Genomic DNA, 24,946 nt, shown 5'->3' on the forward strand with positions numbered 1-24,946 from the left:
CGAGTGACTCATGGTGAGGCTACTTCCTGCTCCGCGGTTCCCTATACTTCGTTCAGCCCATCACTCGGAGAGCATCCGACCATCACGACCCTACCAGCCCGGACACTTCCTGCTCTTCATGAGGTGCGTCGCCATCTGGTCACCACGGGACTGCCTGTTTCCTTCCATGTACGTTTCCTCGCCCCGGACAATGCCAAGATCGCTCTTGCCGAAGTTGGCCACATGCTTAAGTTGGGCATTATTCGACTTGTCCTCAAAAAGCCCGGGGACTGGCGGCCATGTGGCGACCACCACTCCCTAAACGCTCATACTACACCCGACCGCCACCGACTGCCCCATATACAGTACTTTACCACAGCTTTTTATGGCGCCACCATCTTCGCAAGGATTGATCTCATCCGTGCAAGCTTTAGCTGCTACTACTCTCGTAAAAAAATTCAACGCTCTCAAGATAGCAGACTTTAAGAAGGTACATTAGTTGATAACAATAAAAAATAAACATACTTGACAAAGTGTTCACCTAGTTTCAGTTCTACTGCAAGATGCGTGTATCCTTAAAATTTCTTGCAAAGTTCATAGGAATACCTCTGATTGCAACTGCTGTACAGCTAACTTTTGAAAACCATTTGCAAAGTCACACCCCAACTTTAGAAGCGTGATAAGGGTTTGTCTCTAGTGCTAAAGCATTCTTTCTTTCTACAGTCCCTGTGCTTGCGTGAACCAAAGTTGAATTGTTGTATAATTCAGTGTTGAAACATCCGGTCTTTAATTTCATTAGCCCAACTTTTTTTCTTTGAATTTTTTGCAAACCTGTATGAGGTCCTTCTCTACTTGAACCTCCTTGCGTAATCTAAATGGTATGTTGGCGGCTTTCAATACCGTGGAAACAAAGACAAAAAATTTAACTATCATTTGTCATCCCTCAGCCTTGATCTGTGCCTTTAGAAGTGTCTTGAACAACAACTCTCAAGTGCTTATGCGAGAGCTTTGTTGTCTCTCACTCTAAGGCCAACTGCATTGCATGGACACACGTAATGCGTTCTCGAGAGTGCCAACTTTCACCTTTTCAAACGTTCTTTCTGGCTTTATAAAAATTAGGCAGCATTCTCTACTGCGTGGAGGGGAACGTTGCTTGTGATATGGCAAGGCGATGTCAGTTACCGAAAGCAAGTCAGCATCCAGACAACCTTAAAACGTCTGATTTCAGTAAAGAGATATTTTGTCCTTTGCTACTGTCTTTTGCCATCCCGTTTTATCTCCACTGTGCCTTTCTCTTGAACAGCAGGGTCTAGGTAAGCCTGCAAACGAGTGGCTATACTGGCCTGCGTTGTCGTAAGTCTATCCAGCATTTCTTCTGCGGAAAGAAAACACCGTGTGACAATGTACAGGGAGGCCTACGCGTTTGCTCTGATATTTATGATATCTGTCTCTGGATGAAAAACGACGTAGCTCCACGCAGTAGAGCCGGAAGGATTGTTCGTACTTCTAAGATCAATATGGTTAATACGAGAGACTGTGTGAACCGACGGTCTAGAACATGCGGCCCGAGGTCCGTTTGCGGCCAGCAGAGCTGTGGCCTGCGGCCTGCCAGCCTTCCAACTTTCATTTTTATTCCGAAATTTCGTGCCAGCCTCCCTAGTCAGCTTTACTAACAGACTTAACCCAACTGAAATCGGCAAAATGTTACGTCTGTAGAGTGTACACATTCTTTGTGGAAAGAAAAAGGGGCAGGGGTCCCTGAAGGCACATCCACTCTACGGGCGAAGTCGACTTCCTCCAGGAGCGCACACAGCTCCACAGTCTCTCTGCGTCACTGGCTCCAGCCCGTTCGCGGACGGCGCAGGCTTCGCAGACCGGAAATAGGCACGCGGGGTCACACTGCCGCCTGCACGGCTGTCTGTTCTGCTTTCAGAAGTACAACTCTTGAAAGCGGGCCTTCATCATCGAGCGAACTCACTAAATAACCTCAATTATTTACATTTCTTGCTTATTTACTGCTTTACTGGTATGCGTTCGCTTCCGCGTGATTAAATCGGTCTGTCTGCACGGTTACGTCACCTTCCATTTCCTCTGCGCTGGTGCAGTTGTGGGGTGCGGCACTTGCCGCGCTCTTGGGATGGTATTGCGAGGAGGGCAGTGGAAAGCAAGGAGAGGGCGGCGGCCTGGGAAGGAGCAGCTTACCACAACAGGTTTTCACGTCAGGTTATGAAGTCGTCCGCTATCTATGCCCGTTATGTATATGCGAGCCGCTGCCACCTGCGGACAAGGCGGAGCTAGTGGCAGTCCGTCCGCGGTCGGAATCAGTGATTTCGTCCGTCGTGTAAATCGGCCTTAAACTGGGTTACCTTCAGACAGACGTCAGCAGTCTTCAAGAGCGAACAAGGAGCCAGGCATCGGAGAACCCTCCTTCTCGCTATCTCTCTATCATCCCTCCGCACCCCTGAACCGAACAACTAACCCATTCCTTATGGCACGGGGACAAAGACCCTCCACCTTACCTTTCCTGCGTGGTCTTTACTGCAGAGGCACGTAAAGTTTTGCGGGAGGGGATTATTCCCACTCCACAGTGGAAATCTTTGGTGTGGAAACTGACGGGCCGTAACTTCCTTCGTATTATATTATTCCTGACTGCAAGTGGTTAACTTTTGAATTGCGCGAGGCAAAAGCATTGAGGCGGCAATAAAATCCAATGACGATGCACTTGCCAGTAGCCACGTGACATGGAAATTGGCGCATGACCCGGCTTCCGGTGGGCTCCAGCAACAATACAGTTGTGTCCATTTGGTGAAATCGGATTCTAAACACAAGACAGGTAACTACAGGCAACTGATGAAAGATCCGAAGACGTTGAGAGCACACCAGATTTGCTTGATTCCATCAGCGCATTCAGGGAGGACCGATAATCGCAGTGTCGTGCAAGCGTTCTAACAAAGGCAAACACCTTGAGTCTAGGAGTGGCCCGCCAGCCAGAAGTACTTGTTGTATACGTCACAGCTCACTTGCCGCTTGCAAACATTGAAATCCGCATACTGCATACTCGAGCCGCATTTTTGGTGAACGTTTTCTCTGTTTTCCTCCACCCTTGACATTATTTGGGAAGCTACATTTGGCGCGACTATGCACCGAACACCACTCAGGATTGGTCCGCTGTGAATTTTGTTACACTTGTGCCACATGTGTTTCATTATTGTCTACAGCCCTTCTGGCAGCAAGAACTTTGTTTTTTTGCAATGAAGGTTTCGCATTATGATGTCGCTATCAAAGGCTTCAACGAAACGAAAACTTGAAGATGACCAGTGTTCTCAACTTGGTTGTAAGCAGTCGTATTTCTTCATTGAGTGCGGGACAAGGTGATATATTTAATCTGCCGTCAAGCTGTGCCTGCGCCGAAGGAGTACAATTTGTATTGCGGCTTGATGTGTCGTGTTTGTTCTGCCTCCGCATTCGGCTTTTAAGCGCACAGTTGTTTTTCAGTGATCATTAACCAACTAACACATGAAAAGGTGTACTCAAGTGCAATGTATGACGGCACTTCATGTCCTGTCAAGATGACAAGTACGATGCATTAACTGGAAAGATGCGTGACGATAAAATATATCAACTAAAGGCATCCCTCGGAAATTTCCGAAAAGCTGCCAAAAACATTGAAAGAAGCGGTTGAGAGCAAGCATCATTATTATCATCAAATTGCTAAAATGAAAAATCTTTCACCGTTTGGTAATTTGTGAGAAGCTGCTTGCTTGAAGCCGTAGGCGCTGTCTGTCCAAGCACTAAAATGAGTTTGAAAAGATAAGCCTTTCATTCCGTCCTGTTGCGGTGAATTACTGAGGTAGGCCACGAGTTTGAGGACAATTATTGAGATAAGCCACGTGAATGAAAACTCCTTGTGAATTAATGCCAGGAATTCGAGGCCTTTTCTCTAGCCATTGACGAAAGCGCTGACATTACATATAACCCCAGTGTGCCATCTTCATTATGGGCGTAGAAAAAACTCAAAGTGACAGAAGTTACGGACATTTTCCCAAAGAAAGGCACCATTACTGCTGCGGAAAAAAATTTTTTGCGCTTGAAGGAGTTGAACGCACTGGCTTGCAGTTGGAGAGCATGGTGTAGGTGGCAACAGACGGTGCTCTGTCATGATCAACTTTAGGAGAGGAACAGTTTGAGCCGGTGCACTGCATCTTGCGCAGAGAAGCAACATAAAGCAAGACACTGAATATGAAATCTGTCATGGAAGCTGCGCTCGCGCCACAGTGAACTCGTTCAAAACACCCAGCCCCCGTCAGTCCACCTCTCTATTAAAAGAGGAAGAATGTAATCAGAAGGAGGTCCCTTACCAAATGAATGTGCGCTGGTTGAGCTGCTGTAAAGTGACGAGATTTTTTGGAACACACGAAATCGACAGCTTCTTAAAAGAGAAAAATACGCCTATTCCTAAGGTCTCAAATGAGAAGTGGATTCGTTCCTTTTCTCAATAACACCTGGGGTCACCTGAACACATTTGTTTTAAAACCTCATGGGAAAAAAAGATCATAACGAAAATGAGCTAGTACGTTCATGCATTGCACGAGTAATTACAACTTCATCGGCACCAGAGAAAAACGAATAAGTTCGTCCAGTTTCCCACTTTTATTTCACTAGGACACGTTGCCCAAGAATCAAGTGAAATTTTCTGAGATTTTTTTCCCCAATCTCGAGAAAAAAATCAAAATTCGGTTTCAAGACAGCAGCAACCTCTCCAAATATTTCGATATTTTATCGGCACCATATGCTGTGCGAGACGACGATGCTGAACCCGAACTGCAAATAGAGGTTATTGGTCATCCAGCAAGCAATAAATTACAACAGAGCTTTGAAGAAGTCTCTGTCCCGGAAGTTTACACATTTTTAGATAAGTCAATTTCTCCAAATCAGTGGCACCAAGCGACAAGGATTATTGACTTTTTCAGGAGCGCATTCTTGCGGGATATCCTCTTCTATTCACTGCAAGTGAACAAATCTACTCGGCATTCAAGGATGACAGATGACGCGGGATATCCTCTTCTATTCACTGCAAGTGAACAAATCTACTCGGCATTCAAGGATGACAGATGACCACCTCATAGCCTAATTGCGAATGATTTCCGCACAACACTTAACGCCGGATATTGCATCCCTATTCGCCGCTAAGCGCTGTCAAACCTCAAGCTTGCAGCTTGCTAGAACTGAAGGGTGATTCCTGCGATAAAAAAATAAAACCTGTTCTTGACAACTCAAATTATCTTCGTAGGTTCTTTTATTTAAAACTCTGCAACAATGGTGGTCTTCACATACATCCTAAAGAAACGCCATTGCGTTCACTCCCTCCCCTTTATGTTGTTTCCCAGCTGCTCGCCCGCGCGAGATGAAAGTTTCTAAATTCAGCCCGCATAGCGGTGTCAAATCGAGACCCCTGGTGTACACAAATGAAGATCTGAACTTTTCACGCTTTAACGTCGCTGACCGTTTGTGTGACTATGTTTTTTCGTTCAAATCTTGCAGACCTGATAGATTCGAAATGAAGGTTTATCGTCGCTTGTCACTGAGATTATACTAAAATAAAACAATTATTTCAAGATTGGTGTAGCACATCCTGTGACACCTCACTGATGGCGATGCTTGCAAATGGCTATCTGCCACAGACAACGTCCAAGCGCAGAACAAACGCGCCAGATATGCAGAATGACGGAGGATGATGATCCTATAGTCAGAAACAACACGCTGTGGCAGATCAGTCCAAGCTACAAGCGCGAGGTGACGGCTCTCTAATCTGCGCTGTCCTCATACAAAAGCGAGCCAACGACAAACACCTGTTATGTGACAGCTCGCACACAAAAAAATTACTGCAGCGCTAGAAAAAGTTTTTTCCGAGTGCAGTGTCTTCCCCTTTAGCTTAACTCTAGTGTTGTGGAGAGAACATTGTATATCTTAAAAATAACGGTAATAATGCTGATGATGATATGTGTCCTCCTCTAGCTTGTTAGTGCGGCAGGCAACATGGCCTTCCCTTTCAAGCAGAAATTATCATAATAAGCCTAATGAGAGCGATGCATTGTAAGTTTTTAATGGCCCAGGTTACTTTCCAGACTATTGTAATGGAAGGTGGGGATGGCGTTTATGTCAGAGGGATTCAGGGCGCGAGGCTTCAAAGCTGCCGCGACGCATGTGGAACCGCAAACCGAACGGATGCAATGTGTCGACAACAGCGACGCCGAAGTGGCATTTACTTGGAGTTATACAGATATTACAAAACACAGGGGGAGGAGCTCCAATGGTACCTTACTCTCAGGCCCAGGTATCCGCAAATTCTACTGCTGCAAAATCCCTTTGCTTGCTGAAAATCCCCACAGTTGGAAATCCACATTTTTTTTAGCACTGTTCAACGAACAGCGGCTCTAACGAGTGCGATGTCCTTCGGTTTGTGTATTTGTGCCTAAAGTCGCGAACTTAGTTTATGAGATTTTTAGAAAAATAGGTAATTTCTTTAAAGGCATTTCAGGACAGCGCCGAGAAATAAGGTGAGGAGTTTGAGAAACGGAAGCCAATGTGAGCAGATCTGCGGCTGTTCCACTGAGTGAATCGAACTGACCCAGAAAGAAGTTGACGTAGCTCAACAGCGCTTGGGGGGCAGCGCTTTCAGTAAAAGCTAAACTCGATCAGCTCGCAACTTGGAAGTGAAAGCAGTCGGGTCAAACCCCAAGGCTTCAGGAACCACAACTGATGTGGCCCCTTTTGGCGTCCCCGCGGCTATCTAGCCTAAGGACAATCAAGTCCGGTACTCACTCGCGCGTAGCAAATCTTGGAAGACCGCTGGAGACCAGCGGTGCGAAAAACTTTGCGGGGCTTGCGAGGCCTTGCTGGCCGGATCTGCACGGAGACTTGTTGTTAGCTCTCAGAATCTGCACGAACTTGCAAGTCTTCTGGAAGCAGTTGTTCTTCCCACCAGTGGAAACTGCGCCCAGAGCTGCTTCCTGAGCGAAAGAGGCAGTCACCTTGCGTACACAGTGAAATAATATTTCCGGTCATGGTTGGCAGTAGTTCACATTGTTTTTTTAATGCTTTGGGTTGTGTTCAGGTTGCTAGCTATTGTGTCTTGTCGGAATCGGTATCTTTCTGCTTGCTGCCTACCACATGTCACCAGGAACGAATAGAATTTTTTAGCATATCGTGTGTGTATTTGTCTGTCAGTGCAGACAAAAGACCACTTCCTTTGGAGTACACACGCCGACAGAATATACTTCCGATACACAGCGTCTTGAGTTGGGCAGTCGGCCCAGCATTCCAGTGTGTGCCATGTGTGAGCATAATAATCAAGACGAAACATGAGAGGCACACACGCAGTTTTCACATAGCTTCTAATTGAAAATTTATGTACAAAAGGTAGACGGTGTGACCACGCCGCCCTTTGAACCTGAAAGACAGAAAGAAAAAAGATCTCAGTGACTGCCATAAATCTCCAAAGCAAATGGGCGACGTGTAATTCTGCAGATACAAAAACGCAGCGTTCTCAGGCATGGTTTTGTGTCCAATTCTATATCTTCCATTAAATGATGACTATCGTTAATAGCGAAGTCTGCTTGCGAACCCGAAACAAAAACTCTTTACACTTCTCAGATTGTGAGAGAATAATTGGAAAAGTTAAAACTTAAAATTAATCTGCGATTCGCTATGCAGCTCATGTGGGAGGCATAATGCAAACTTCAACTACACTGAAGCGGCTCCCAATAATCACGAGGCGCTTCGCGTCGCTCCACCCGAGAGAGAACAGTTAACATACAAGATTTCTCTCGTCAGTTCTATCACGCCCGACCTACACGACAACACTGAGTGCAAGGTGCAGGGTGCTGCTTCGTCGCGTGCAATTCTCCCGATGCTTGTCTAATTCCGGGAGACGAATGCGGCATAATGACCCGGTGTCCTCGGTCATGACGCATTTTCCGAGAGCTATCGAGCCGCAGAATTCACGCAAGCATTAGGAAGGGAGACGCTTTGGCTAGTTGTATATTCATGGCAGTGGCAGAGAACAGCGCGTACGAGACGAAGCACAAAAAATAAATTGACAGGACGATCATAGAACCTGATGCGGGGAAGCGGCGATAGCAGTTGGATATACCCTCGCGTTGGTGCTTGTATTCTTACTGCAGGCAAGAGTTCGAAGGTGCGTTGCGCATATGGAAGGTAGTGGGGGGGGGGGGAAGCGGGCGAGGCTGATGGTGCCTGGGCGGGGAGGTCGGGGTGGACGGTGGTTGATGCCTCCTTTGGGAGCTGAAATTCGCACAGCGCCTTTCCCACTACTCACCAGTGCAGACGCCGTCTTAGATAACAAACCTCAATATTCACCTTACCCATACCTTTCTCCGGCTCATGTTGTGTAATGCTGTGGAAACAAGGCTTAGAAATTGGGAATTCAACAGCCTTACTAGGTAGAATTTCAAGTGTTTTACTCTACACTCTGATCACCTGACAGACTCGGGGCTGATAGGGAAAATGTTGACTGCGGTACCACGGCGCTCGTTGGACCAGTGTCCACGAGCAGGGTTCGACCAGAGCCTATTTGTTAGCGCACTATACCAGGTGTTTCACCTAATTTTTAAAAATAGACATTTTCAGTTAGAAGAGTGCTTCTTTCGGCATAGCTTTGTCCGCGGCGTAGTACATCGCTGCGACCTAGAAGATGTGCGGCGCCCCGCCTTTAGTGTTCGCCTCGTGTACCTCCAGACTGCAGAAACTACGTCTTCCCCGGGAACCTGCATCCCATTAAGTGGCGCTCTAAAAGGGAAACTCATAACAGGCTGCACAGGAAAAAGCGTTCACCCGGAGTACGGTCCACGCCATCAACCTCGCCCTCCAGCAGTACATCCTGCTCTCCCTCGCCTTCACATAATCATGTCTTCCATCCCTCGCCCTCACCTCATTGTGTCTTTCCTCCCTCATCCTCACCTCACCAAATGAAGCCCTCCTGAGGTAAGGGTGAGGACGCCCTCATGAGGGCTCGCCCTCGTGAGGATGCCCATCTCTGGTCGTAGGTAGCCATCCGTCCTAGGGCTGCTGCCAGCAGTTGACTAATATCTGCACGTGCTAATGAAATACCTGCGCGGGGCCACGAACGCGCTCTTCTTCCCGGTGAAGAACAACCACACATGCACTCTTCGTTACAAACGCGAGGAAAGCGCGCGCATGGTGTTCGTAAATCATAAGCCTGCGTGCCACCATCCCCGCCCTGCGACTGCACAGCCAGCAACACGCAACCTTCCTGGGCTCCTCCACCACGGCGGAGTTGATGAGGATCCGGCTCGGGCTGGACCTGCTGCTCACCCTCGGCCCTCCGCCGCCCAGGAGTGCTCTGCTGTGCGACTCCCGCGCCGCCCTCAGCCGCCTGCAATCTAACGGCCGCGGTACCCCACTAGTGCGGGAAATTCGCTCGCGCATCGAGCGCCTCGCGCAGAGAGGTTGTGCCGTGCGTGCACAGTGGGTGCCCGGTCACTGCGGCATCGCCGGCAACGAAGAAGCTGACGACCTCGCGACCGCTGCACACCAACTACCTGCCAGCGATCTGCCCCTTGCGCTGGAGGACGTGCGTGCGGCCATTCACGACCATCTCCGAAAGCAGCACCCCGACCCACGCATCGCGGGAGGTGAGCGCATCGACAGTGTCACCGGCTGTCGCGCACTTACACGGTCGCAACGTGCAATGATCCTCCGCGCGCGCATTGGCTGCGTGTGGCCCGGGGAACGACGGGTGCGTCACGGAATCGCGACGAGTGATGTGTGTGACGGATGCGGTGCAGTGGAAACACTAGAACATCTGCTCCTTCGCTGCTCCGCGTTCGCCGATGCTCGTCGCGATATGCTCGCGGCCTATAGGGCGCAGGGCATACTACCAGACTCCATCAAGACGCTATTGTGGCCGCAGGGCAGTGCGCGCACTCGTGAGCGAACTTTGGTGAGCCTCTGTGCATTCCTCGAACACACGGGCTTGACGTCCCGTCTGTTCTCCGTCAGGTAGTTACACGCAGTGACCGAACGCTCCGCGAGTTCTACCTTGAACGATTAATAACTGGACGCCCCACTCCAGTTGTAACCTACACAGTGCTGTGCGCGTGTGTGATTTAATTCCTCTAAACTGAACTAATCACGCGCACAACCTGGACACATTACTTATTGTGTAAATAGTTTGTACATATTACTTCTCCCCCTGTCCTCTATTCCTGTCCCCTCACCTCTTTCATTTCATTTCTCCATTCTGCCTGCTGTCCTTTATTTCCGCTGCCCCAGCTCAGGTGCCTCAGTATCGATGGCAGATGCCGGGGCTAGCAAAAATCTTTTCCTTCCTTTTTACTATTATTTTTAATAAAACCACTACCACCACCACCACCACCGTGCAGCGGGTGTACGTAGACTTATTTATCGTGGCCACCCTGATTTTACGGGAAAACCATACTTTGGCTTGCGTCCTATTCATTGGCTCGTAAACGAAGTATCCTCACGCCAATCAAGCAGTATCAATGGCAACCGTGATAAAAACGATGAAGCTCTAGCTCGTGCAAGTAGCTTTCGAGTGTTCCGCGGAGTCGGGTGGACGGGCTTACACCGTCACGTGGCAGTCGAACGTCACTAAAACATAGTAGAAACAAAAGCATATAAACACATCAGATACCAAGTCTTTGGCTGAGTGTTTTCGTCTTCGGAATGATTAGTGATGGCTGTATCACAAGCTGGCGACTAAGCGAATTATGCGACAAACAGCGCAGCGCGCGTAAAAAAATTCCAACTCGTTGAAACTTCACTGCTGTGGGCCATGTCTAGGCGCTAGCCGCCACTACCGCTTGGAAGAGGTTTCTTGCCCTGGCGGCGGAAATCACGATCGTCTTCGCTTGCATGTGAAAAAAGCTAACGCCTTGTGCCACACTTTCGTCCTGTGTTTGAATCACCGAACGATGGCAACGCATCTCACAGTTTCTGCAAGTTTAGGTTATGTGAGGTTTTACGAGACTCCTATGTGAGGTTTTAAAAGACACTGCTGCTTTGTTTTAATTCACTACCTGCTTCATTCAAGTGTTTCCTAAAATCCGCAGTGACAATTAAGGAAACAACAAGAGCCTAAAATATCGCTCTCATTGCAATCTTCTTCATGTTACCTAAAGTGACGTCAGCATCCACTACATTCGTGATAAAAAAAAAGACTGGACTAGTGAGCTGCCACAGGAGCGGAAGGTAACAGCGCTCTGCGCTGTGGCTACAAACCCGCAGATAAGAAGAGCGCCACGAGTGCTCGTAAAACACGACTCTGCGCCTGTCGCGCGGTGCGCTTTTGGTTGCTCCGGGGACTTCAGTGTGCAAATTTTTTTTTTCGTCGCGACTTTACATAGGCTAACTTCGGTAATAACGACCGTACGGGAAATGCAGTTTATGTAAGCACGGCGAAGGTACAACTGCCACGCGTTAGTGCATAGAGAGCCTTAGGGCTGTACTCAAACTCTATTGTTGATATGCTGTATTGAAATACCATGCAAGAAAAAAAACTTCAGTTATTCGGTATTTAGCGTGTGTAAGTGAATTCTATGCTGCGCTTTATGGTATATTGCCTAGCTCATCATTACAAAGAAAAATTACGGGACTATCATATCATGTAATGAGACAATGCAAAATTAGTTAGATTTGCCCAGAAGCTGTTACTCTAATCTATACATGCGTTCTGTGCCGAGACTTCACACATGCGACAGACTCTTTCTAGAGGCTGAAAATGGGCGGAGGTGAGCCAAGGTTGGCGCTGAGTGGGTGGGCAGTTTGTACGATGGGGAGGTATCTATTTCTGGAGGGGCAGTGTATGCGCCGAGAAATTTCTGTTTGAAAACATTGCATACGTGTAGAGAACCATTAAGTTGAACATAAATATGATATCGCAGGAGACACATTCAGACTGGTTACATGTGGAAATGCGAAGGCATTACTGTCCCTGGGCGCACTGAATCTCCACATACGCGCTTAGGACATGACCTGGAACGCTGAGCGACGAACCGTGGCGTCCCTTATTTGACACGAGAATTGTTTTTGAAGAAAGGAGGCGGCGCACTAACTGTGTCACATCTGGGTTTACAGCTCAACAGCGCCATAATCGCCTACAGTAAAGAGACAAACTGGCTTGGCAGGCATACAATTCAAGGTGCATATGTAGTCGGCTCGAATCTCTTTCGCAAGCTAACCTCCAATTTGACTAACACATGTAAGCTATATACAAAGAGAAATCGCATGACAATACGGAACACTGTACGACAAACGGTTGTTCACAGTTTTTGTGCAAGCAGTCTGGAAAACTGGCGCCACATTGAGCTCGGCCAGTGGGGATATATATTGACGAAAGAACGTGTATATGTTTTTCTGAAATAGTGTTCGGCTTGTTGTTTGCGTCCTATGGATGCTTTATGACGTCACCCTGTTTTTATAGCCCTCGCTGGGATTTTCTGTACGATACGCGAGAGCGCACACTAAAAAATTCACGCCTCCCGCTGCTTTTCTTGTAATGTGACTGCTTTCGCATCAACAAGACTGTCCAGTTCTCCAGTCTGACCTTATTTGCAGTCCAAACCCTTCCCTGGATTTGAGTATAAGAAGGCGCATAACTGGTTAATTTTGTCGGGGAGGGGGGGGGGAGGCGTAAAAGATTATGTTTGAAAGAACAGCCTGTATAAAATCGGCATAAGGGCTATAACATAGCGTGCATCGTAGTGTACAAGTGTCAATTAAACGCTATTTGAAATTTTCGCTCATTGTACACTCGCGTTACATATGCTATTCCCCGAAAATACCGTGCGCGGTTTTTGTTTACGCTACAATATTGTTTCCAAAATAGCGCAAATGTTCACTGCACAGTTAGAAACTATATGGTTCACAGGCCATAAATGGGGCACCGAGCTTTCGCTTCGTTTCATCTCGCCCACAGCAAAAAAGAATGAACGATAAAATTTGCCTTATTTATCATTCAGAGTGACTATTCTGTCTCTCCTAGACATGAAGAGGAGTGTCGATCAAAGTTTCGTGGATTGAATTGCTGAAAAAAAATTTCCTCCTTTAAAGAACCTGAACAAAGCTTATGTAGGAACTTTACCCTCAGCAGTTCATTGCAGCATTACGAAAGCTGCGATGAGTGCACAGGTGACTTTCCGACGGTGCCGAATGTAGTGCCAGTATAAAATAGGCGTAGAGGTATATATGATTGCGCGCTTTATAGCGCGCATGCTCTTATGCTTGCATTACGCATGCCATTGCCCGAGTACAGGGGGCACGACTCTTTTAAAAATGGCGGCCCGCTTCAAATCAGGACCCTCACCTCATACTGAATCCGTCGATGTTTTTGGATCCGAAGTACCCGGGTCCGCACCCGACAACGACGGCAGCTTTTCGATGGAGGCGAAACGCAACGGCACCCGTCATTGCACATTAAGATCCCCAGGTGGTCGAAATTATTCCGGAGCCCTCCGATAAGGCACCTTTTATTCCTTTCATCTTTAATTCCCTCTTTTATCCCTTCCCTTACGGAGCGGTTCAGGTGTCCGCCGAGATATGAGAGAGATACTGCGCCATTTCCTTTCCCAAAAAACCAAAAGCGAAAGAATTACTGCCGTTTTCAGCACGTTCATTTACCATAAAGGGGCCACTGGTCTTTCGTTTCGACTCATCGAATCTATAACAAAACACGGAGCAGCAAAAGAGATCTATTTTTTATCTTGGGGGACGATTTTACAGCTTCAATTCCTAAGAGGAACATGGATTTCTTAAGAATAGTTCCCCGTTGTAACAAGCAGATGGCGCCGCTGCGCTGAGCTTATTGTTTTGTCTCTGCATGCGCTGAACTAAAGATACGAATATGAGAAATTACGTAAAATCTCAAAAAATCCTTGCTTCTAGCATACGTAAGCGTGGCTACACCTATGGTACGTAGACAGCGTCTATTTAGGCTCTTTTCTAACCATATCTGTGAACACCGTGAGCAGACGACACGCATTCAATGAGGAGCGGATTAACACGGTTAACGCGCTCTCCTAATTGGGTGAGGAGGTCTCTGCCTTCCATAGTGCTGCAAGGAACTTATGAGCAGGAAAGGGAGAGACAAGAGGAGCTCGTTATGACGTCATCGGTTCAAATCCGACCTCAACAGCCGCAATCCAATAAAGGGGAAGCGCAAAGCGCCCGTGGGCTGTGCGTTGTCAGTGCATAGTGAACATCTCCAGGTTACCAAAATTATTCCGAAGGACTCTGCCACCGACACCTCCTTTTCTCTTTATTTTTTTGCTCCCAACTTCCTCCCCTCCTTTACGGCGCGGTTCGGGTGTCCACTGATATGTGAGACAATTACTGCGCCATTTCCTTTCCTCAAAAACGATTTTTTTTAAGGAAGCCAGCAGTCACCGAAACCAAGGGCCATAGGGAATGTTCCTTTCCTTTTCTTGTAATTTATATATTGGTTTGGGGTGTTGATAATAATGATTGTTTTTGGGGGAACGGAAATGGCACAGTATGTCTCATGTATTCGTTGAACACCTGAACCGCGCCGTAAGGGAAGGGATAAAGGAGGGCGTGAAAGAAGAAAGGAAGAAAGATTTGTGGTGTTGATCAATGGGAGAATAATAGTGTAAATAATAAACTATTTAGGATAGTTGATTTGAAACCAGAACAAAAAAAAACACATGCCGCTAGAGGGCTCCGAACATACGATCTTAGAATGTCTCGTTCGGTGCTCTATCGGGTGGGGAGGCGCCCCGACGTCCCCTTTGTTTGATTTCCCGCGATGCGTCTTGCAGCAATCTCTACTCGATGAGGGGCGCGCTCCGTGACAATCCTGAATTAACTAAGAGAGGGCGCTGGCGTCACAGCGACACGATCGCCACAGACGGTGAGAGCACTACACGGGAGAGAGGAGGCTCTCTACGGCTGGTGACCGTCGGCGCGTACGAACTGTTCGGCTGCGCGCTACGCTCTCAGCCAGCGGGGCGAGGAAGTAGCGGGGAGACGTGCTCCCGCATATCGCCCCGTCCGGCTTCGGAGTTTCCCCTTGCCCTAGCGTGGGCGAACAATAGCTCGTAACCTTGCTGGGGACTCGAAGAAGGACGTTCTGGCGGGCTAGTTGTTCCATAATGAAGCGAATGAGTACAAACTGCGTAAGGCACACAAATGGACAGACAAAACGCTGGATTCCTCAGCGTGCTTTGTTGCCAGCTGGTATTATTTTTGTCGTAGCAATAATCTCCGATTGTGTCAGATGCCAGAGTGTCGTTCCTTTGCTCACTCAGAGCAACGCCCGCCGTGGTCGGCGTGCGCTCGGTATGGGGTCCTCGCAGTATTGAACGGTGTCAGCAGCGATATATGGCGAAAACGCCATTATCTCCCCTATTACAGCTTTACAATGGGAGGATACAACTTAAAAAAATAAACACCAGTTACACTGGGTCACGATCGGTCGCGTACTGTATTACTCCGCTGACCAAATATAGTTGCAAACGATATCAACGTTTTAATGTTTAGCTATATTGAACAATCAAGTAAAGAAATTTCTAGACCTTATAATTTTTTTCTTGCGATTAGCTTCTTGTTTAGGTAACACGAAAAGTTTTAATAACGGACTATTTTTTGTGTCATGGAAAAATAATGTGTGATGTACTTGAATGTGGGCGGAGCTTCACGGCCGGTTTAATTTGTTTTAGAGTAGAGGAGGTATTGATGCGACGGCATTCGGCAGCCGCGAGATTCGCCATGTTGTGGGTCGCAGTACGGCCGCTACTTCCAGACGCGGCCAATTTATGAGAGTGTGAAACTACTTGACTAGCTGGCAATACCAAGAGCCGGCTGAGGGTGCCCACGGCATCAATGTACAGTTTTTTAAGAACTGAGTAACTCGATGTATCTGTTGAAAGCGACAGGTTAATACCGAATCTTGCAGAATCGCTGTAAATCGCGTTGCTGCAAAGAGGCAGAGATTCCGAATTGTGCTTTGAATGTAACGTTATTTTGCTACAATCAAAATTGAAAAACATTCTCTCTGCGACTGCTAGCCTTTTTACGAGCGCATGAGAGTATTTGTTCGACCATTCTGTCACGTAGCGTAAATAAGGCAGATATGACGCTTTCCCTTTCTGCTGAAACGCCGTCTGTGAATCTTAAGCAGCTCGCGGGCTACAGCCACTGGAAATAAGAGTTCCTGCGGCGGCAGTTTTGGAATTTGGGTAATTAATCATTTCCTGTGTATCTACGATGTGTACTGCATGAATAGCGGAGAGTTATTAACTGATAATACAAGTTGGAAGTCGTACATCCTTGCGTGCAGTGCAGCTGGCCAGCTTTCCTGCCGAGTTGCGTTATAAGGTTGCAGCCCAACTTAAACAATGATCATGCAGCCCGGTTATATGACGGCACAGAAGGATTCTAATGGAAATAAACTTCACGCGCATGAAGCGTTCCACAAGGAGAATTGGACGTTGATGCATTTAACAATGTACAAAGATGTTACAGATCACTAACAATGTAGGCCAAGTACCTTACGGCGTAGTTGACACTGCGCGAGGTGGAGGGAAACGACCGCCAGCATCGCGCGCTAGCCGTGATAACACTCGCGCCGCCTTGTAGTGCGGCCTCAGTGAATACCTTCTATACCATATCCGGATTGTCAGGACCCGTGGAGTATCTGTTACGGGTCCAACTTGGACTTATTTTTGGAAATGTGGTGGAGAGTTTGAAGGATGCTGCACTCCCGCCACCGGTTGGCCCGGTATTGCAATACCTCCGGGATCGGCCTTGTCTTTAGCGCGTCTTTGCTATCCTGTCTTTCTATCCCCTCTTACAACTCTCCTTCTATCTGCACGTGGTAGCGATTGTGGCTCGGCTTGAGCCAGTGAGCAGGCCTGTGCACTTTCCTTTCTTTTTTCCTGGCAGTAACACAGACAGACAGACCTTCTAACCAGAGAGCTATGGGAATGGCTGTGGAATCTGCTTTTGGGGCTATTTGTTGTTCGTGGTCAACGGGGCGCAGGGTCTACTCCCAGACGCCCTCACAATGCTATTGTGGCCTCAGGGCAGTGAGAGAACCATGTTCTGTGCTTTCATCAAAAAGACGGCCTTGAGGTTCCGTCTGTTGTCCGCCAGTGAGTGATGCGCAGTGACCTAACGTGTGTCGTACAGTTTCGAGTGTCGTGCGCCCGCGCTGCCTTTCCTTTTTCGTTTACGGATGTCCCGCGCGCCAGAGCGGAACACATGCGAATTTGTACTCTCTTCCCAGTGTCTTTTCTGGCTGCCCCTCACGTCTAGCGTTTCATTTCTCCAGTCAGCCTGGTATCACTTTATTTCAGCTTCCCTACCTCTGCCGCTTCCAGCATGGATAGCAGATGTCGGGGATAGAAAGTAGATATTCCTTTATTTTATTATTTGAATAAACCCACTACTACTACTATTTATGTTGAAAGTTAGATAATCCTGAGAGTTTTCAGCAGCGCACCACCCATCCATAAATGCCGACGGAGTATTTCCCGCAATGGCGTGTCACGTGAAACGTGATCGAATAGTAAAATGCCATGCACGCATGAAAAAGAAATCTTTTCCTCCATGATGGCATCGCGAGAGGTGAGGGCTTTGAATATGAAGGAAGGAAAGCTCAGGAGAAGACCTCGATATCCGAAGGTCTCCTCGATTTGCCTACACTTTCTGCACCGGTTCAGGAGGGGCAGCACTCTCGCACTCGGTTTGAGAGCGATAGAGGGATAGGCGCGGCATCTGCGCTGTGCCCTCACAAAAAGCTGAAATGACATTGCGCGCGAGTGTGCGTGCGTGTCTGTGTACACGTGTAAGCGACTGGCTGGCAGGGACACTCCGTACGAGTTGTCACCTTTATGGCCAGCCACGCATTTTGCTTCGCACTATTTCTCATTTCTGTGGAAATATTACTATTACACGCAGCATGATAGAGCGCTTGCATAAAAGGAAGATGATGAGGACCTCGAGGATGCAGCCTGCGATACTGGCTTCTAATTTCATCTTTGTTGTCATTTCTTATGATCCTTCTATCTGCTTTAAACTGAGGCATGTGGCAGGAGCTTCCTGTCGGCGATTTCTCTCGTGTAGACATAGAGTATGGTCATCATCTTCTATAGGGTTTCTCTCACAAATATGGCAGATAAAATTAGCCGCGCCTTTATTTTAATTAGACCCAAACGATAAGGGCACAGAGTTTTTTCTAAGAGCCGTGACCGGCAAGATCTGGACACAACTAAATTCGTCTCATTTCCTTATAGCATATATTTTTGATCGCGTCCGGCGGCTCAGTTTTTGCAGACAGCCCGGTTGGACAGACACTATGCGGGACCTTTCTGCCATAGCTGTGGACGCCGTCAAGCAAGGCTATGACAGTATACACGGTATTTGCGGTTGCTTCTCTGAGTGCCGCGAGTTGATTGACGTCGCGTTGCGCTACCCTGCAGGCACGCGGTTTTCGAATAGCTCTAGAATTGTGTTCAAATTAGTAGTGCCACAGCGGCGAGGAAGCGCGTTTTCGAAATTTCAAAAACTTATATAGCTATTATACGGCCGGCGACTGTAGCCCATTGGTCGCGAGGCCAACTCTGATGTTCGGCGACGCGCTCGAACCGAAAGAGGTCAGCGTCAAGGTAGTGTCTCCCCCGTCACCAACCGGCACTTCCTCGTGCGATCTCATGAGCTCGGGTCGAGGAGCCTCACCTTCCGCCGTTTCTGACTCGGCCTTTCCGGTGCTATTAACGCTATTTGCCGCACTACCCTGTGGGCCTTGTCGGAGCATCAGCAATTCCTTTTCTTTCTACATATCCGCCATCCGGAGCTTAGGCTGTTCTCGGGCCTTCTGCAACTCTTGCTCTACCGCCTCATTCTACCGTGCACGCTCTTTATTGCGTTCATCTCTGGGAGGATCTCGTTCCTGTTGCACCCATTTAAGAAGATCTTGACCCTCGAAGCCATAAGATCGGCCATACTCGAAAAACATTTTTAACTCTGCATTGACCATCTTAGCGGGGAAGCGCTATAGGGCTAGGACGCAACACTTCGAAATGCACCTACTCCGCTTTCAGTCAAAGACACCTGGCTGACCAGCCCTGTTCGCGGGCGCCAAATATGAACAAACCTCGGCCTTTAGGGTGGGCAGAGGCTCGGGATCCACTTTACGGTTACCCGCCGTCCCTCTAACGAGGTCTGTGGACACAGATAAAGGTAAGGCTGCTCAACCCATGAAGCACGTGTGTCGATGCGGGGTTGAGAAGTAAGTTCACGACAATCACTTTTGTAACAAAGACCAGGATAATAATAGCAAGCATTTTGAAAGATATCAATAACAACCAGAACTTTTGAAGCTCCAAGAAGAACTTCCCGACAAAAGATGACACAAAAAAAGGATCCCGACTGTAAGCAAATACAATGATTTATCGAGGAATTCTGCTGACGCAAAACAAGATTTCAAAATAGTAAGTACGAGCATACAGTTACACAAAATATATCATGGAGAAAATACTAGGGCAGTCAATGTATAAACAACGTGCTTAAATATTTCTCAGGCAGCACATAGGGGCGAAATAGAGTTCTCTGACAGCCTAGGAGTTCTGCGGACGTTCTCTGGTCGGGGTAGCGTTCGGCACCTGCGGGCGTACTAGATGACGAGGACGGGGAACAGCTGATCGCGGGATACGTCTTAAAGGGGTGACTTTCCCAGAGCGTGCTGCACGACAGTGACACCCTGAAGACGACCTCTCCAGAAAGTACTGCCCGTATGGGACGGGCCTACCTTTTATCCCCTTACGCTGCGCGCCTCTCAAGGAAGCGGGCCGGCCGGTCACTGCCCCGGAGAATGGTGTTGGAACATGACTGTCGACACGGAGATGCTCTCGCTTATTCTGTAGTATATTAGGCAGCTTATGTCAGGCCCCTGATCTACTCGATATTTTCGCCTTGAATGAAAACTCGATAAAGCATCCAGCGACCGTTGCAAGATGGCTTTGTATCCGCAAGCTGAACGTCGAGAGTTCTCCATCACTCACTCGGGGTCAGCGCTATCAGACGGTGGCAGCGAGTCATCCATGCCAAAATGGGCGATCGTCGTTCGCCACTGCCCAACAGCGCTGAAGGGCTCGCCCAGCAAGTAGAGGGAACCCCCACCGCAGTCGGTGTCCGCCGCTGGTGTCCACCCACGTGGCCGGGATCAGCAGCTCGCTAAGGTGTCGTATACCATGGGCACTGCGGACGTAGCTGCAGACGCACAAGCAATGCTTCCATTAATCGAGAGACGCCACTGCAGCAGTTTGGTGGTTGAAGAGGCGTGCACCCACTCGAATTCTCTGGCCTAGCGCTTATTACCACTAGTGCACCTATACTGATGCAACATGATGACGTCCTCTTTCGCAAGCGAGCTCACTCTGTTAAAGCTTCTTTCTTCTGCTGCTGCTTATGGACCCTGTTTTGCTGAGAGGGGCCCGAGGGGAGTGCCCTCATGCCTATAGGCTACACCGCGTACAAAGTCATGGGCTACAGCCTAATAAATTATCAAAGACAGCTCTACAATTTCAGAAGCACAGGTGAAACGCAGAGATGTGCCTTGGACGGATAAATGATGAGCACATGCTATTGATGTTCTCACTGTAAGCAGGTCAGATGAAAAACAAAAACTGAAGCGACTTCGCTTGCAAAGCATTCTTCATTTCAGGGGGCTGCATGACGTTTAGTGGGCAAATAGTTTTTCAAAAAATGAATAAAACACATCCATAAACCTTCAGTACAATGATTTCTAGTTTGTGTTCATGCAGCGACGTCGACAGGGGCAATTGTCTGATATTAACTCATATTCTAATAGTCGGTGCCAGTTACATGATTTTATATGTGGATTTCGAACCTGTAACCGAAATTTCACATCGTGGGCACGCAAAGCACCCCGAATTCCTCTATCATAACCGCCTATCCTGTAAGCCAGTGGCAATCCTGCATGCAGCTGCATTCCTATGCATAATCAGCAAGAGACGTTGCCGTTCTTCTTATCTTTCCTTGTGAATGGTTTTTTTTTGCGTAACCTATCTTTACATCTTAGGTACGCATGAGCACTGAATAGTAATCTAGTTGAAAAATATATAGGAACGTTCAGCTTCATGACAATTAAGTGTCACTAGTTAGCAGTTCAGTTACAGCCGATCGCTGGATCAGTGATAGCGTGCAAGGACCATAAAAATTGTAAGGCCTACGTCACCGCTTTTTATCCGCAAGGTCGTTGTAGACGACGAGAGAACTCTGCAAGCAAGCATGGCGTATCGAATACTGTCATTGTTGGCCTCTCTCTCAAAGTGAAAACAGTTGGCCCCTCGCAAATTTCCCGTTTTTCGCAAGGCACAACGCTGAGTGCTTCGCTCGTGAAGGTCACGCCAGGCAAAAGAGTTTACTGTGTCGGTTTGCGTCCTGGCGACTTTTAAACGACAACTTCACGATAGATGCAGGCGTACTCATCGTGTCCTCGCCGATTAGGCCGTGGCAGGCGAGGAACACGAGCGAAGGCATCGGGCGGGCGGAATGGGTGTCGTTGCGGTTGAAGACCTCCGCACAGGCTTGCCTGACGGGAAGCATCGCACTTGGCTGAGGCCACTGCATATCCAGCATAAACGAAACGGCACACTGACCTCTGCTAAAAAACCCTCCCACACACTGATGTGTCGCAATATTTTCACGACTGCGAACTACAGCGTCTGCTCAGCACAGTTAACGCGCAGAGTTCATACAGTGTGAGAGGCCTTCAGGACACGCTGGACGGCTGCCGTTCTGACAGTCCGGTGAACTAAAGTGTATCGAGTAGCGCACCTTGTTCCGCGAAAGTGATCTTGGCGCGAGCGTTTACTGCGTCAAGTCTGAAAACTATGCATTAGTTTGTATTTCAGACCAAATGAAACAAAGTGTTTGTAGTGAATATTTTTGACAGAACGTTCGGAATGGCACAATTTAGGCTTCATATGATTTGATTAGCGACCGTAGAGGAAGGGAAGAAAGATATGGTGTGAAGTGAAGTGCTGAAAATTTCACTGAAGCAATGCGATAGCGATCAGTGTAAAAGCGAAGCACGCAACCATTAATGAAAGCGCAGATTTGTCGCATCAGATCGTATGGTCGCCCGGAAGTTATTTGTTTTAATATTAAGCCCCTCGTAGACTGAACACTTGCATCAAAAACGCAAATTCAAAAAAATTATTATATGTAAACTTACCGGCTTACCGCATAAATGAGTGAGAGCAGATTGGAATTAGAGGCCCAGAGGTCTACATTGGCAGGCCTATTTTGACGTTGCACGGACGACTGCTCGGTTCGGCGTATCACACGGCCGTTTTGACCTGTGTACGTTCACATCGTACATTGAAGTGTGTGGCAGTGGTGTCCACCTAACGTGTTACAGGCCTGCTGAAACCCGATAAATTGCTTTTACTAGACGGCTTGTAAAAAGCTATTACATATTTTAGTCTGAAAGCATCCTTAAGCTGGTGATTCCTCGTGCTTCCTCCGTTCAGCCCGCCGTATCTTTTCGGGCTCTAACCTCCGGGCTCACTGCTGCGTTCAAGAGGCGCTTCAAACCTTTCTGATAAGAACGATAGATGCACGCAGCTCGAGGATTGGGTGTGTGTTTGTGTGCAAGGGGTGGTCACCTCATCGCGACAGACCTCGTCCGAAAACGATGAAGATAGAGCGCGGCGCGTGCACGGCATGGTCACGTGATCGGAGAACGAAGTTACGCACGCTGTCGACGCGGTCTTCATGCGAACAGCGCTCCACATTCCGTACGAGTTATTGAGGAGAGCTCGTGCATCTTTTGTGGTCATAAAATTTGATTTAACCTGGACGTGCGTGAAAAGTAAAGAGGACTAATCGGATCTGCGAAGGAAAAGCATGCGGCAGTTAACGTTCCTTTTTTGTGTGTGTGCCCGTGAGCACCAGTACAATTTTTGTAGAAATAAAATTCAGCTCCTGAGGCTCTATGTGTTTGATTGAGTTATAAAATCTTACATGCGGGTGCCAGAGCGCAGAGCGGATCCGCAAATATCCTGCCGCGGCACGGGTGTGAGGCGCTGAGCAGAAATATAATCGGTGGAAGTGGAACCACCGCCTCACCTGAGCACTCCAGACGGCGTCGGCTGGGAGCATCTTGCTGAGTATACGCGTTACTGACGACTGTGGCTACGGCTGGTCCACCGAGGCCCATGGAAGAAGCTGGCCGCTCTCCAGGCTCTGCTGCGGGCCCTGCTCCGTGAGCTTCAAGCATAGATCTGGCAAAGTTCCCAGGAACTGTCGCGAGTCGGGTTCCAGCCGGCTCTCAAGCAAGGACGCGTTCATGGAACGTTCTAGCCGAGATTCGAACAGCAGTGCGTGAGCTCTGCTCGTGCTATATTTTTTCCCCTTTGTCGTCTTTCTAAAGTAACGTGCCGACAAGACATTGAACAGAAAATGTCTGGATAAGCGGAGATGTCATAGGAACGACATAAGAATTGATATGGACTTTGTGGCTGTATTGTATCATTAAAAACTTGCATTAAAATTAAGGTATTCAGCAACGCATAAAAAGCTTTCCTGTTCCGGCGCACTGAGGGCGTAAATGAATAACCGAAGACGTCTTCATTTATGCAATATTCGCAATAGTTCATTACCTGTATCGCGTATGAAGTTATTCCTTTCTTTAAATTTGTTGGCTGTCAGGCCATTCGCTTCCTATATACGTATACATGTTTACAATTTTACAAATACTGAGGCCGATATACACAACCTGCTCTGGGTTTGCCGGGGCTGATGTCGACGAGAATTCAGCACTTGGTGGCAGCGGGTCTTTTGCCGAACAATCGCGATTCATATACCGCTTGGACGCTGGGACCACATTGTCGTACTCTCCTTGACTTCATTAGATCATCAGACGTTTTTGCATTCATTTAAGCATCCCCGTCATCCATCATTACATACCCTTTTATGCCCTGAGGGAACAAACATCGTTTAGAAAGAAATTACGGCGAGTAGAATGGAGATGAATGAGAATATGAGTGGGTAAAAAAGAAACTGAAAAAACAAGGCTACGACATTCTGCGAGAGCTGTCATTGGTCGTAACTGACAGCTCGCAAAATCCTGGAAGCCCGCTGAGAAACTATCTTTTCCACAACAAGTGAGGTCTCATTCGCAGACTCATTGGCACACCTTGCTTTGCACACAAAAAGGTTTAGCTTTAGGAAAGATGCCTTAGTCTATTCTATTTTATTTTTATCGAAAAGTAGAGGCCTTGCCCTCTTAAAATTTTTAATTTTTTTATTTTCGATGATGTAAATTTTAAATATCAGGTCATATTTACAATCGAACTTAGAAGTTTTAAATTTAGAAAGCTCGAATAATTCAAACGTAATTCATTTGTTCTATATCCAAAATAGTTATTAAAATGTGCGCTTTAAATATTTCAAATTTTCAAACTAGAAATTTTAATTATGGCATGTAAAATTTGTATTCAATTTATACTTGAATAGCAAATAGCTAAGCGCCCTCTGCAGTTACGGAATCGGTTGCCAAGAAATAAGCTGGACAGTTTCCTGTGCTTCAGACGTGGGTGGTGCGCAGACAACAATTACAGCTCCCATACCCCATCAGTGCATCTCTCCCCAGGTCCACCTAGCAACAAAACCCCAGGAGTACATATTCGTCGCGTCAGAACCTATATTGCTTATGGTTTGAACATCGGCCTCGTATGCGGGACGCGCTAGGCTGGATCCCCGCTGCACCAGGTATATGCAGTTTTCAGTTGGGTAAAAGATTTCCCCTCTTCTGGTATCCTGTTCTTGCGGGGTGAAATTCCTGGAAAATGTGTCTTTAACATGGGTGTGCGAATATCAAAAATTTTCAGATACCGAATCCAACATCTTTACAATCTCA

The 24,946-nt window shown here is 47.7% G+C and overlaps 1 long non-coding RNA gene and 1 pseudogene across 1 annotated transcript; one reads left to right on the forward strand and one right to left on the reverse strand.

Annotated features, from left to right (window-relative positions):
• Positions 1-7,363: 7,363 nt before the first annotated feature.
• Positions 7,364-23,387, reverse strand: LOC144099526 (uncharacterized). The gene is made up of 4 exons (XR_013307422.1): positions 23,155-23,387; positions 21,507-21,645; positions 20,061-20,268; positions 7,364-7,429 (listed from the first exon to the last, which is right to left on the reverse strand). It is a non-coding gene; the product is annotated as an uncharacterized LOC144099526 (long non-coding RNA).
• Positions 16,650-16,811, forward strand: LOC144116800 (U2 spliceosomal RNA; annotated as a pseudogene).
• Positions 23,388-24,946: the final 1,559 nt, after the last annotated feature.

This window comes from Amblyomma americanum, chromosome 1 (assembly GCF_052857255.1).
Source record: "Amblyomma americanum isolate KBUSLIRL-KWMA chromosome 1, ASM5285725v1, whole genome shotgun sequence".
In the NCBI taxonomy this organism is placed as follows: Eukaryota; Metazoa; Arthropoda; class Arachnida; order Ixodida; family Ixodidae; genus Amblyomma; species Amblyomma americanum.